Consider the following 11853-nt stretch of genomic DNA (forward strand, 5'->3'; position numbering starts at 1 on the left):
TTTAAACAAGGCGAAAAGTTAAAATAACATAATATCATAATCAATAATCTTTTATGAATGTAAAGGACAAAGCACCCCACGGATTTGTTTACTGTAATAATTTGTGTAATACAATAAATGTTAGGCCCTAAAGTTTCAATGAACTACATGTGTCAATTATTAAGTATTAAGTAATATTATTAGATAGCATTATCATTTTATAATTTTAAGTATTACGATTTGACAACGAATTATTATAACTGTTTTTTGATTTGAACATTTATCATCTGATGATCCAAATTATTAGTATTCAAATTATTTAATACTGTATTTTCTTATTAATTTAATAAGTTGTATCCTTGAAAGAATTGTCTAGAAATTTCACCTAAATACGAATGGTAAAATATAAAGACTTTTTAATAAATTATAAACCCTTTCTACTTGGATAATTTAAGTTATAGTGAATTTAATATTTATCTTTCCTGTTACTTTTAAAATAAATATTGTAATATAAAAATTATTTGAATATAATTTGTTTTTTTTTTTAAAAAAAGCAATTTTTAGCTAAAAATGCTCATTTTAATTAAAACGTTTGATCTAAAAAGTAAAAATTATAAAATTTAATAACTAAATAATTTTGTTGGAAATAAAAATAAATACATTAATAAATTTACATTTTATTTTTTATTTAACTTTTTTGACGGTTCTCGATACATATTATAATAGTTGATACGTCAACTTAAGTACGTACTTACTAATTGTTAATAAATTCATATAATATTATCGTCCAGAAAATTTAATTTTTTTTTCTACTTTACCTACATAATGTTTTAACGATCGTCGATCGCATCATGAACACAATATTATACAAGAAACTAGAGAGTACGAATATTATAGTTAAATTATGCCGGAATCTTCTAACCTTTGACCTGAAAAGATTTATTTTATTTTCTATAGACAGTTTATTAAACTTGAGTCAATTGATAACAAAAAACCATCCTAAAAGATGTCAGGTAATTAATTAAACACTATCATTAATTTGTACATTGTACCTTATACATATTTTTCTAAGTAACGAACTGGAGACATTATCCAATTTTTTTGTATTTATTTTTTAAACGTGATGAATTAAAAACCGGTAGTCTTTATATAAATTTCTATTGTTTAAATTGTATGCATATTCAAGATAATAATATTATATGATATAAATAATGTTTTTGAAGCGTACAGAAACAAATAACAATTACATTACCGGTCCTAAATTTACGTTAACTGCTTACGATCCGGTGTACGTATATTATGGTGAGTGTGTAATTTAAATGTTAATTTTAAAACAAACGTAATATCTACGAGTTCCGTTTTATTTTTTATTTTTTTTGAAAACCTTAAAATCTAGAGCAGATGTACATATCATACATATATATGTTGTGTTATACAGAACCCGTTTCAGGATATTAAGGGAAATGCTTACTATACTTTCAGAAGCTGAATCTAGGACTCTTGAAAAGGTAATGTGAGTATTAAATGTCTCTACGTTTTGGTAGTCGTATGGATTTACGATGTTTATATGAATTCAACAACTTGCAGACCGCCAGCCAAATGGTTCTATGGGTTCTTTTATTGTAAAATAATTAAATCGAATAAATTAGTTTTACAAAATACGAACATCATAACACTATTGAAATCTGTTTACCAACCGCCGAATGTGGGTTGATTTTTCTTTTCATCAAACGTCGTTCTCGGTGTATTAATGTTTTCATTCAATCTGAGTGTAAAATTCATTAAAATCGAAGCAGCGTTCGACGAAATAAATAATAATTAACTCGCTGGTAATCGAGTGAGAGGGCGTTTATAGATCGAAAACGTCTGTATCAAAAGAAAAATAATAATAATAATAATAATAGTCTGTTGGGAAATATTCACGTGAATATACAATGATGTAACAGTGCACCGTATAGAGTCTAGACGACTGGCAAAATTTAAAATAGCACTCGCGTATTTTTCCTTGTATTTAAGTGTAACTGATTTGTGTACAGCACGAGATTCGATTTATCGTAAAATAATTAAAATCAATTAAATTGTAATGTAATTAATAGTATTTTAGTTTTTTAAATAATGTAACAAACGTATTTTAGTTTTTGAATATCGTCCCTATGATAATTGTACGTCTTAAAAAAAGGTAACTTTTTTTTTATCAAGTTGAAATAATAATAATTGTTTTAAAAAAAATTGATCACATATCCACCAAATTGATGGTTGTATTATTTTCTTTTACAGAGTTGACGCCAGCTGTATGCATTTTTCATGTTCACCAAATTCGCTCAATCAAAACATACGAAGTTCAGTGTGCATATTTTACTATTAAAGTATCACTGGAAATATAAAATGGCTTTTTAAAATCAAATTTATATATTACCAACAAATTTTAAAAATTTAGGAAAATAGTTGTTTGTAGCGACGAATATTATTTATTGCACGAATATAAAGTTTATAATTTTAATTTTACTATTTATATTTTAATTATATGCAAATAATGTTTGTATTTTATTCACCTAATAATTCACGTTCACGAAATATGATTAAACAATTAAAAGAAAAAATTATGATAATGTTTTTGTGTTGTGAACAGGATATTCTATATAAGATTTTAAATAACATTTTCTAAACAGTATCGTTCTCCGCATTAGTGGTATCTATATAATGTAAATAAGGTCAGACATCCTTAATAATAATTGCATTTAGAAATTCTTAGAATTTAATAATACTTTATATTTTTAATATTGCAACTTTTTGTTTGTTTGGCCATAGCCATTTTCTCTAAATAATGAGATAATACTTTTTTCCACTGTCTATTTTCGTCTAAAACATAAATTTATACCATAATAATTTATCCATTGTGACTATTTTTCTGCATAATCAAAATAAGAAGATTTCAAATTATAAAAAAAATATTTTTATATGAAAAATCTTTTTTCCTTTTATTACATATAACAAGAATAAAATAAAAACTAAATTGTAAATATCCAATAGGTTATTTAATCAAACTATTATTGCCATGACGTTATAATTATATTAATATTAATACTTAAAATAAGTATTAATATTTATTATATTTATTGATAAATTATTATCAATTATATTTTTTTTATGATCATAAGATGCCGCATATTCAAATGACATGATTTAAGAATTACTCCAAACTAAATTTCGTAAAAAACTTTTGTATGAAATTTCACATTAACTTAAATATTATAGAAAATAACTAAAAAAAATTAAAAATGTTTATAAATTTTCATAATCATAATATTTTGAGTTACACCAAAAACAAGAAATCCATTTTGTCGAAAACTAGATTTATGTAAAAATCCCCGTTTGCCCTTAATAGTTAAAAATCCAACCATCTTTACAACTATTTATTATGTATATACTTTATACACACACAAAAAAAAACTAACAAACACATCGCTCCGTTCAGAACCTAATAAAATTAATGATTTCAAATGTCCATAATAATATCAGTTTAAAATTATTTAAAATATCAACTCTCTAAAGTTATTAGTTTTTAATTACAACTAAAAAAACAATATCGATTTTGTGGAAGACTAAGTACACGTAAATATTTCAATTTATCGTCAAACTAAACAACCTTTGAAAAAATAACCGAAATTGTATTTTATTAGATATTCAATAGGCCTTTATTAGGTTATAAACACGTATACTACTTCATTATTATAGCTAAATCAATACAAGCATCGTTTCACTCAAAATCTAAACTGATTAATTAGATGGAAAATGTGTTTTTGATTTTCACTTTTCCAATACTATTTTGTTAATTTGTTATAACTTTAAACAGTAATATATATTTACATTTAATATATTGCAGTAATATTATTTATATTAAAATGTATTATAGAATCAACGATTTAATAAGTTGCAATTTCCGATAAAAACATCTAATACATTTATTCGTACACGCATTAGTATTGTTTAATTTTATCGCATACGCAGTACATTAGATCGTAAAAAGTTTCTTTCGCGTTTAATAATTATCTAAAAACAGCCGATGAGTGGAGAATAAAACTGTCGGTTCTAAGGAATTGCACTACTATGAGGCAATACAGTCCTGATGGTGACCAAATAAAAATGTGAAACTCACTGTTTTGTCGAAAGATTGAGCGATCTACTATATAATTCATTCCAGTGGCACTGTCGTCAGATGTCGGAGAAATCGATATATGTCACTCGGACAGGTCAGACAAGAGAAATAATACGTATGTCTTAGACCCGTTCCGTGGTTTCAACCAAAGGATGGAGATTTAGTTACTTGGATATACTGACCACCTTATTATTTACACGTGAGTTTATTTATATTTATATTTATATATATACTGTTAAGCAGTGTCGTTCTCTCAATCGCCATTGGTTTGAACGCCTCAAATCTAAGAAAAATAGTAGCCGGACACGCTCCGATTCCGATTAATCAAATATCAACATGTATGGGTCCCTTCATATCAAACAATTTTCAACAAATATTCGTGATTAGCTTTTCAAGATTTTATAACTCGTAGAAGGGTTGGGTTCCCAACTAAAATATCTACTCCAAAACAATTTTAGTTTTCTGATTTCATAATAAAATATGCGCGTAATATATATGCACTAATTTTTTCTTGCTTAGATATAGCTCTCCCATAAGGCCATAAAATCCTTTAGAAATAATTATAAAAGTCTACTTACCTATTAATCCATTAATTGACCGTAATAGTATTGACAATAACTGTTGGCGTACCTATAGAATTTCATCTTATTAGACTTTGTACTTTCGTTGCTTTCACGTAACTGCAATTTTCTATATTATATCAAGAGTTACAAATGACTCAATAAAAGAGTCATATAATAAGTCACTTCAATAACAATATTATCAACAAATAAACCGTTCAAAAAATAATCAGTTTTAATTAACAAAGTCTGCCGATTATAATATCGTGAGTATTATGTTCCCATCGAATACTCGAATAGAGATTAATACACCAAAATCAACGAATTAAATCCACTTTTCCTTATTCTCTGGTATAGGTATAACTTCCAAAGTAATGCTTCTGTCTATTTATTTTGCAAACAAATATACTGAGCTATCATTTTATGATAAATACAAAAATAATTTAGAAACAAATACAGTTATTAAGAAAAAAATCTTTATTCGAAATTAAATGTCTGTATATTGTAATTGCTTTATTATTGATAAAAATTACATTTACAGCAAGCGTTATGATGAATATATTGTCGACAAATTGTTTATGATTAACTATCTTTTGATGTAATATTTTTGATTAGGTTTCTTAGATCCCCAAAAGTTAGAGAATACCTAATAAATTAATAAATCGCTAGTTAAAATCCATAATAATAATAATAATTCACAGTAATTATGAATATAATATTGTGATAACTAAATATTAAATAAAAATAATATACTAAATACGACAATAATTATTAATGGTGGATTAAATCAAATTTTATGTCTTTCACTTTCAAGGCTAAATACAATTTTACAAATCATACATCGTGGATATTTAAAACATAAATAAATTCAAAATCAGTAATGCTCAATATTGTTTAGTAATTTTTTTAGTTTAATGGTTGTTATAAAAGTAACTCAGCATTGTAAATGTCAAAAATAAAAACAATTGAAAATCAAATATTATTAATTATTGTACAAAAATTAATGGACATTAAACCTAACTCATACGGCGTAGTATTAAGCGCGTATCCGACAGATATTGCAACATAATGTTCATTATAAGTGTCTCAGTTATTTTAGTATTGTAAGGACTCAAATCCGCCATCTGTCTGATTATTATCTTTAGTTAAATTTTTATTTTTGTCTACGCGTACAAGGCTATTGGATATGGAACAGTTCTCGAACGGAAAATTGAACTTAAAGTGCATTCCAGTTGATTTTTGCGTCGGCTTTGTCCAGAGAACTGCATTTTTTTTTATTACTTTGGTCATTGATTTCCAATAACACATATATCCATTAGTAATTAATTGATTGAAGGTTAACATTATCAACTAAAATATAATAAAAGCGAATTCGTAATAAATTAAAAGATAATATTATATCGATGATTACAGCTTAACTTCCCGACTGTCATAACTCACATAAATATAATTTTACACGATAAAATGTCTCTATACACTGAACTCATGGAGATATTTACCACCAAAATCATGTTTAATCAAATAAATTATTGTTACATATTATTTTTTTAATCTATGGTAATCGACGGTACAATAATCTTCATGAAACAAATTCAAAATTAACTGTATGTATAACCTATTTGAAGGTTACATCGATTTAAATTATAATGATTTGTATCGGTGAAAAATTATTTGGATATTTTGCTAAGTATAATATTATTTTTAAAACAAATTTGAAAAAAAAAAATTCTACGAGATTTTATCGACAAAAAAAAACATATTGTTATAATTGATTATTTTTAATATGCACATAATAAATAATAATCATATGTATATTGTCATTGTATATAATGAAAACACCCGTCAGTTTTCAATAACATACACGATAAAAGTTAAAATTTTGTGATTCAAATCTAATAAAATAAATACTTTACTGTTAAGTTTAAAATTTCAATTTTTATGAGTTGTGAATCACTTTTGAGTCTATGACCATTGGTGACAAACTTACAATGATATTTTTCCCAGTCCCTTCAACATTATTATAAACTATTTCTACTGTAATTGAACACTACTTATCCTTATTACTACGAAAATATATAGCAGTGTAGTATGGTATAAGTAAATGTATAAGAAACGTTTACAGTGAGAGTGAACGACTGAAGTTTAAGATAATCTTTGCCATATAATTTAAATTTTTTGCACACTAAAATTACCTAACAATAATGAACCAACCTTCACTATTTCAGTTTTATCGGCCCTGTTGTAGGTTTCATCAAAATATAACCCATAATGGTATTTACAAATTTCGACATTGTCCAGTGTCGATTTCAAATCCTATACAACAGTAAATAAAAATTTTGTTGAGATTTCACATGCTCAATTAACAAATTGTCAACAATTTGCTAGTATGATAAAAAATTAATGTAATTTTTTTTTTTTGTGTGTGTGTTTATATACTTTCTTGGAACTATGATATTTTTCGTTCAAAATAATGTTATCCTCCGTCAACTTAACAGTTTTTTCAATATTAATGTTATTGGATAAAATATACTCTATCATCAGAGTTTTGCACAATGACTTGTAATATTTGTCTTCGTTTTCATTTTCCAATCTCTACAATTTACTTAACTTATTATTATTTTGTTCGAATAGCATTTTTGAATAAATATTAAATTTGTATTAACAGCTGATAAGTGGCATTTAATGGTATTATTAGATACCTTTGACAATAGTGTAGCTGATTTGTTGGTACAATTTCCATTAGTAATTTTCATTTGCTGATCAATGAATTCACTTTTGTCGTCTTTTTCAGCTATCAATAAAAATCAAAGGTAAAATATGTATAGTATAAAATCCCTAGTCTTCAAAATTTTTAAGTTAATATATCATGAAACATATCGTCATATTAATTATTTCATCCTAAAATACTAATTTAATTGTATACGAAAAATAATTATGAACGTAAACAATTTTTCAGCATATTATCTTATTTAGTTTATTTCACGGTATTTGTTTGATATAGCTATTAAAATATTTAGTTTGTCTAATAAAATTACAGTAAGTCGATTTAATATTTTCTAAAAAACATTGAATTTATATTATATATTGTATTATTAATATTTAATAATTACTGTAATAATATTATAATATATTTTATACTTATATTATATTTTTATTATAAACTTTTGAATCAATACCACACATACCCTAAAACAATGTAATTAGGTTCATTGTATAAATATGTAATAACTTATAACTTTTGAAAATTTCACTGTGGATAGTAAAATGTATAATATATACAAAAGTTTTAAGTCCTTGGGATTAATATTTTTGAATCATAACAAAATAACTAGAATATTGATAATCTTCGTTTAAATATATAGTTTTGCAAACATTCTAACTTCGAATATTTAAAAAAAATTATGCTTATATTTTGTTAAAGTTTTTGGTTTTAATATGAATGAATTATGTCTCAACTATAAAAATTAAACATCGAAATATTTTTCAATTGCTATAATAAAAATTTATTAGGAACATAATATTAAATTTCAAAGATTTTTCAATAGTTAAAAGAAAAACTAAAAAAAAGAGTATTTCTCGTGTCTATAACTGTATTAGCTTCTATTTCTATAGATATTTTCCAGCATAAAACTTGTGAAGAATCTTTTACTTATCAATTATCCATTTCGGTATTAAAATTAAAATCGCCTAGTTTTAACTAAATTATATTTTGAAATTTTGTATAATAATTTCTTAACAATTTAAACTTTAAACGCATATAGAAAAAAAATCGTATACATATTTTTAATTTCATCTGAACAATCCCAAATGTCTATAAATACAACAATATTGTTGTATAACAAAATATTTTTTTTTCTATATTAAGTTCTTTCATGCCTAGTTTTCACAAGTTTGCAATCATATTTAATATTTGGTTAAAAATCCTGGTATCCACAGTTAATCATCGTAGATTATTTTGAAAAGCGCATTGAACAATTATGTTTGTGTAATAGGCTAAGTATTTTTGTAAGTTTACTATTTGCTTTTTAATTATACCGATTACCTATTCCAATTAAATTAAATTAAATCAAAGTATTTACGTATACAACAAAAAAAAACAATAAAAAAAAAAATAATCTAAAATATAGTTGTTGCATTTAAAATTCAATCATTGCATAAAAAATAATCAAATTACTTTGCTGCTTCAATAATATCGATCTATTTTTTATTTCAAACTTAAACTCACCCAATAATCTTTGTATTTCTTCAAATTGATAATTAATCTTTGACGTCATTACTTTATTATTGTATAGAGTTTCTTTTAATTCATCTTCATATTCTTTTTTAGTTTTATTAATATTATTAATTTCATTTGTTAACTTTTTTTTAAACAAAACTAAAAAAATATAAAATTTTAGTTTTAGCTGAAAATTTATTTTCATTATGGTTCAACTTTGTTTTTCTATTTGTGTATTTAGCCTATTGAGATTGACTTTCATTTCAATATATTCTTGATTTTTTTTTTTAATAATTTTAGAAACTTTTTGTGTTTCTACATACAAACTTTGTATTGTTTTCATCATTTCGGATAATGATATTTCATCTACAATATTGAACAATTATATTAATAAATTGTGGAAAAATAAAATATGTTCGACATACGGGTCATAATCTATTGTAATAATATATAGTTAATTTTTATCACAGTAAATCCTTTCCTACTTAGATTTTCCAGTTTATAAATATAAATAAATAATAACTCAATGTAAAACGAAAAGTAACATAAACAATCATCGCTACATCAAGATTGCAAAACAAACTATGGTATGGGAGTGTTTATCGACTTGACAGCCAAATGAAATTAAAAATAGGAATGCTTAGCAACAAGAAAAAATAATAAAATTTTCCAAGAAATATGCATAGAATAAAATAAAATTTGTCAATTATGTCAAAAAATATGAACTCAATCAGCCTGGTAACATTAAGAAAATGGCTCTGAAAACTCAAATTATACAGTGTTAAATTTTTTAGATATTGTATTCGATATTAAAAATTTAGCATTATTGTTGTATTTATAAATATATTTTTAACTATTTCTATTGAAATTTTGTTTTATAACATCATTATTTAACATTCATATCATAATATAATGTACAATATACATTTTCGTTAAACTGTGTATTATACTATTATTTATTACTTCTAATTTAATTGTTTTTATTTATTTCGGTGATAATTACTTTTAATATTTAAATATGAATATTTTTTTATCATAGGAAGGTTTGCAATATTAAATTGTAAAAGATCAAGTGAAAAGATATGTATGTTACATATATAACAATGAAATATAAAAATCAATTAAATGTAAACCAGGTAGACAATTTTGCAAACTGAGTTCCTATAAACAAATAACTTTTTTGTACTTTTGTGATGAAGGGGATGGACGTAAAGTTTGACATTGATTGACTGTTTTTATTGTTATCAGACATCAGTTTTAAACATATAATATAATACAGTATTGAAGGTATGTGCAATAGTTTACTGAATATATTTACAATTTTTAAAAATCTTTTGTCTATCTTAGACACTTTATAATGACAGCAATAGAAAAATCTACCGCCGTTGTTTTACAGGTTTGATTGTTTCATATCATATTATTATGATACTGCAGGTCAAACTGTCAATATTTTTTTATGCTTGTTATAATAAATCATTGGTAATTTTTCCGAAACCTGAAGGACTCATATTTCTCGATACACAATATCGATAGAAAATGCAAGCCACCATACATAATATTATCTGACTCACAAATTAATATCAAACTGAAAATATTTCAAATAGATTGACTGTTATGACATGAGATCATATTTGCTGTAACGACAAATTAACAATACAGAAATAAAAGTAATATACATAACACCTAATTTATTGAATCATATAAAAATTTTAAATTCTAATAATTAGAGGTTCCTTCTAATGAATTATACAAATCGAATAGTTAATTAATTATAACTTATGACTTACAAGTATTTAAAACTTTTATGCGTGTCAAAAAATAACATTTAAAAAATATTTCATATTATATTCCTTATAATATTTGATGAAAGTTGAATTTATTTTTGATTTAATTTATTACATAATCTTGGTCAAAATCACCCTTTTATACCTCTTTGAATCTCTAGATTCATGTTAATTAAATCGAAATAAATTTTCTTCAGATATATCATTTTACGTTCGTAAAATAAAAAATTATATCTTTTAGTTATTGAACACCACATCAAATAAAACTGAGTTTTAATGTATATAAAAATTGTTAGATGATATCGAATATTTCTCTCAATATCAATATTATTAGATATTACAAATTATTTAAACTGAATCAAGAATGCTTTTATTGGTGCATAAAACTTAAACTAAATATTTTAGTATACATATTCTTCACAAATTCACAATTCAGATAAAAATAAGATTGAAAAAAAAAATTAAGTAAATTTAACGATTTTAGATGGTATACATTTAATAATTCTTTAAGAATTATGTATCTTTTCATAATATATAAATAATTATTTTATTTGTCCTTATTAGATGCTTTTTACTCAGACACATCTCATAAGCTTTTGAGGAGATGTTAAGTTTGTACTTTGATTTTATGTATGCTTGTATTTGTAAATATTACAATAACAATAAACGATATATTATGTTATCATCAACTTTTAAAATTAATAAAATATAAAAGGCCTTCAATGATAGATGCAGTAAGTGAGTTGATTCCAGAGATCTACTTTATGTATTAGTTGATTCCCGGGTCATTGAGAGGTATGTACGAGATGATTCCCTATAATTGTTGTATATCAATAGACTGCACGACCGTAAAAAGTTCGACCGCCACACACAATGCGCGCTCGCATTTTTTTACTCATAATTTTTACCTTACTACTAAATTTTCTTTGACATATTTATTTAATAAATTATTATATAATACAATAAATAAATAAATAAAAATTGAAAATATTAAGCTGTTAGTGATTATAAAATGAATAAAAAAAATGTTTAATTTAACAGACTATAAATTACTTGAACATACATTGATTTATATATAACATAAATCGTATAAAGTTGCTCAAAATGAGTGGGAGAAACATAAAATGTACCATCGCATAAAATAATATATAATTGTCG

The 11853-nt window shown here is 24.0% G+C and overlaps 1 pseudogene; it reads right to left on the reverse strand.

The window, feature by feature from the left end:
- Positions 1–5790: 5790 nt before the first annotated feature.
- Positions 5791–9281, reverse strand: LOC113557569 (annotated as a pseudogene).
- Positions 9282–11853: the final 2572 nt, after the last annotated feature.

This window comes from Rhopalosiphum maidis, chromosome 3, assembly GCF_003676215.2.
Source record: "Rhopalosiphum maidis isolate BTI-1 chromosome 3, ASM367621v3, whole genome shotgun sequence".
NCBI classification, from domain to species: Eukaryota; Metazoa; Arthropoda; class Insecta; order Hemiptera; family Aphididae; genus Rhopalosiphum; species Rhopalosiphum maidis.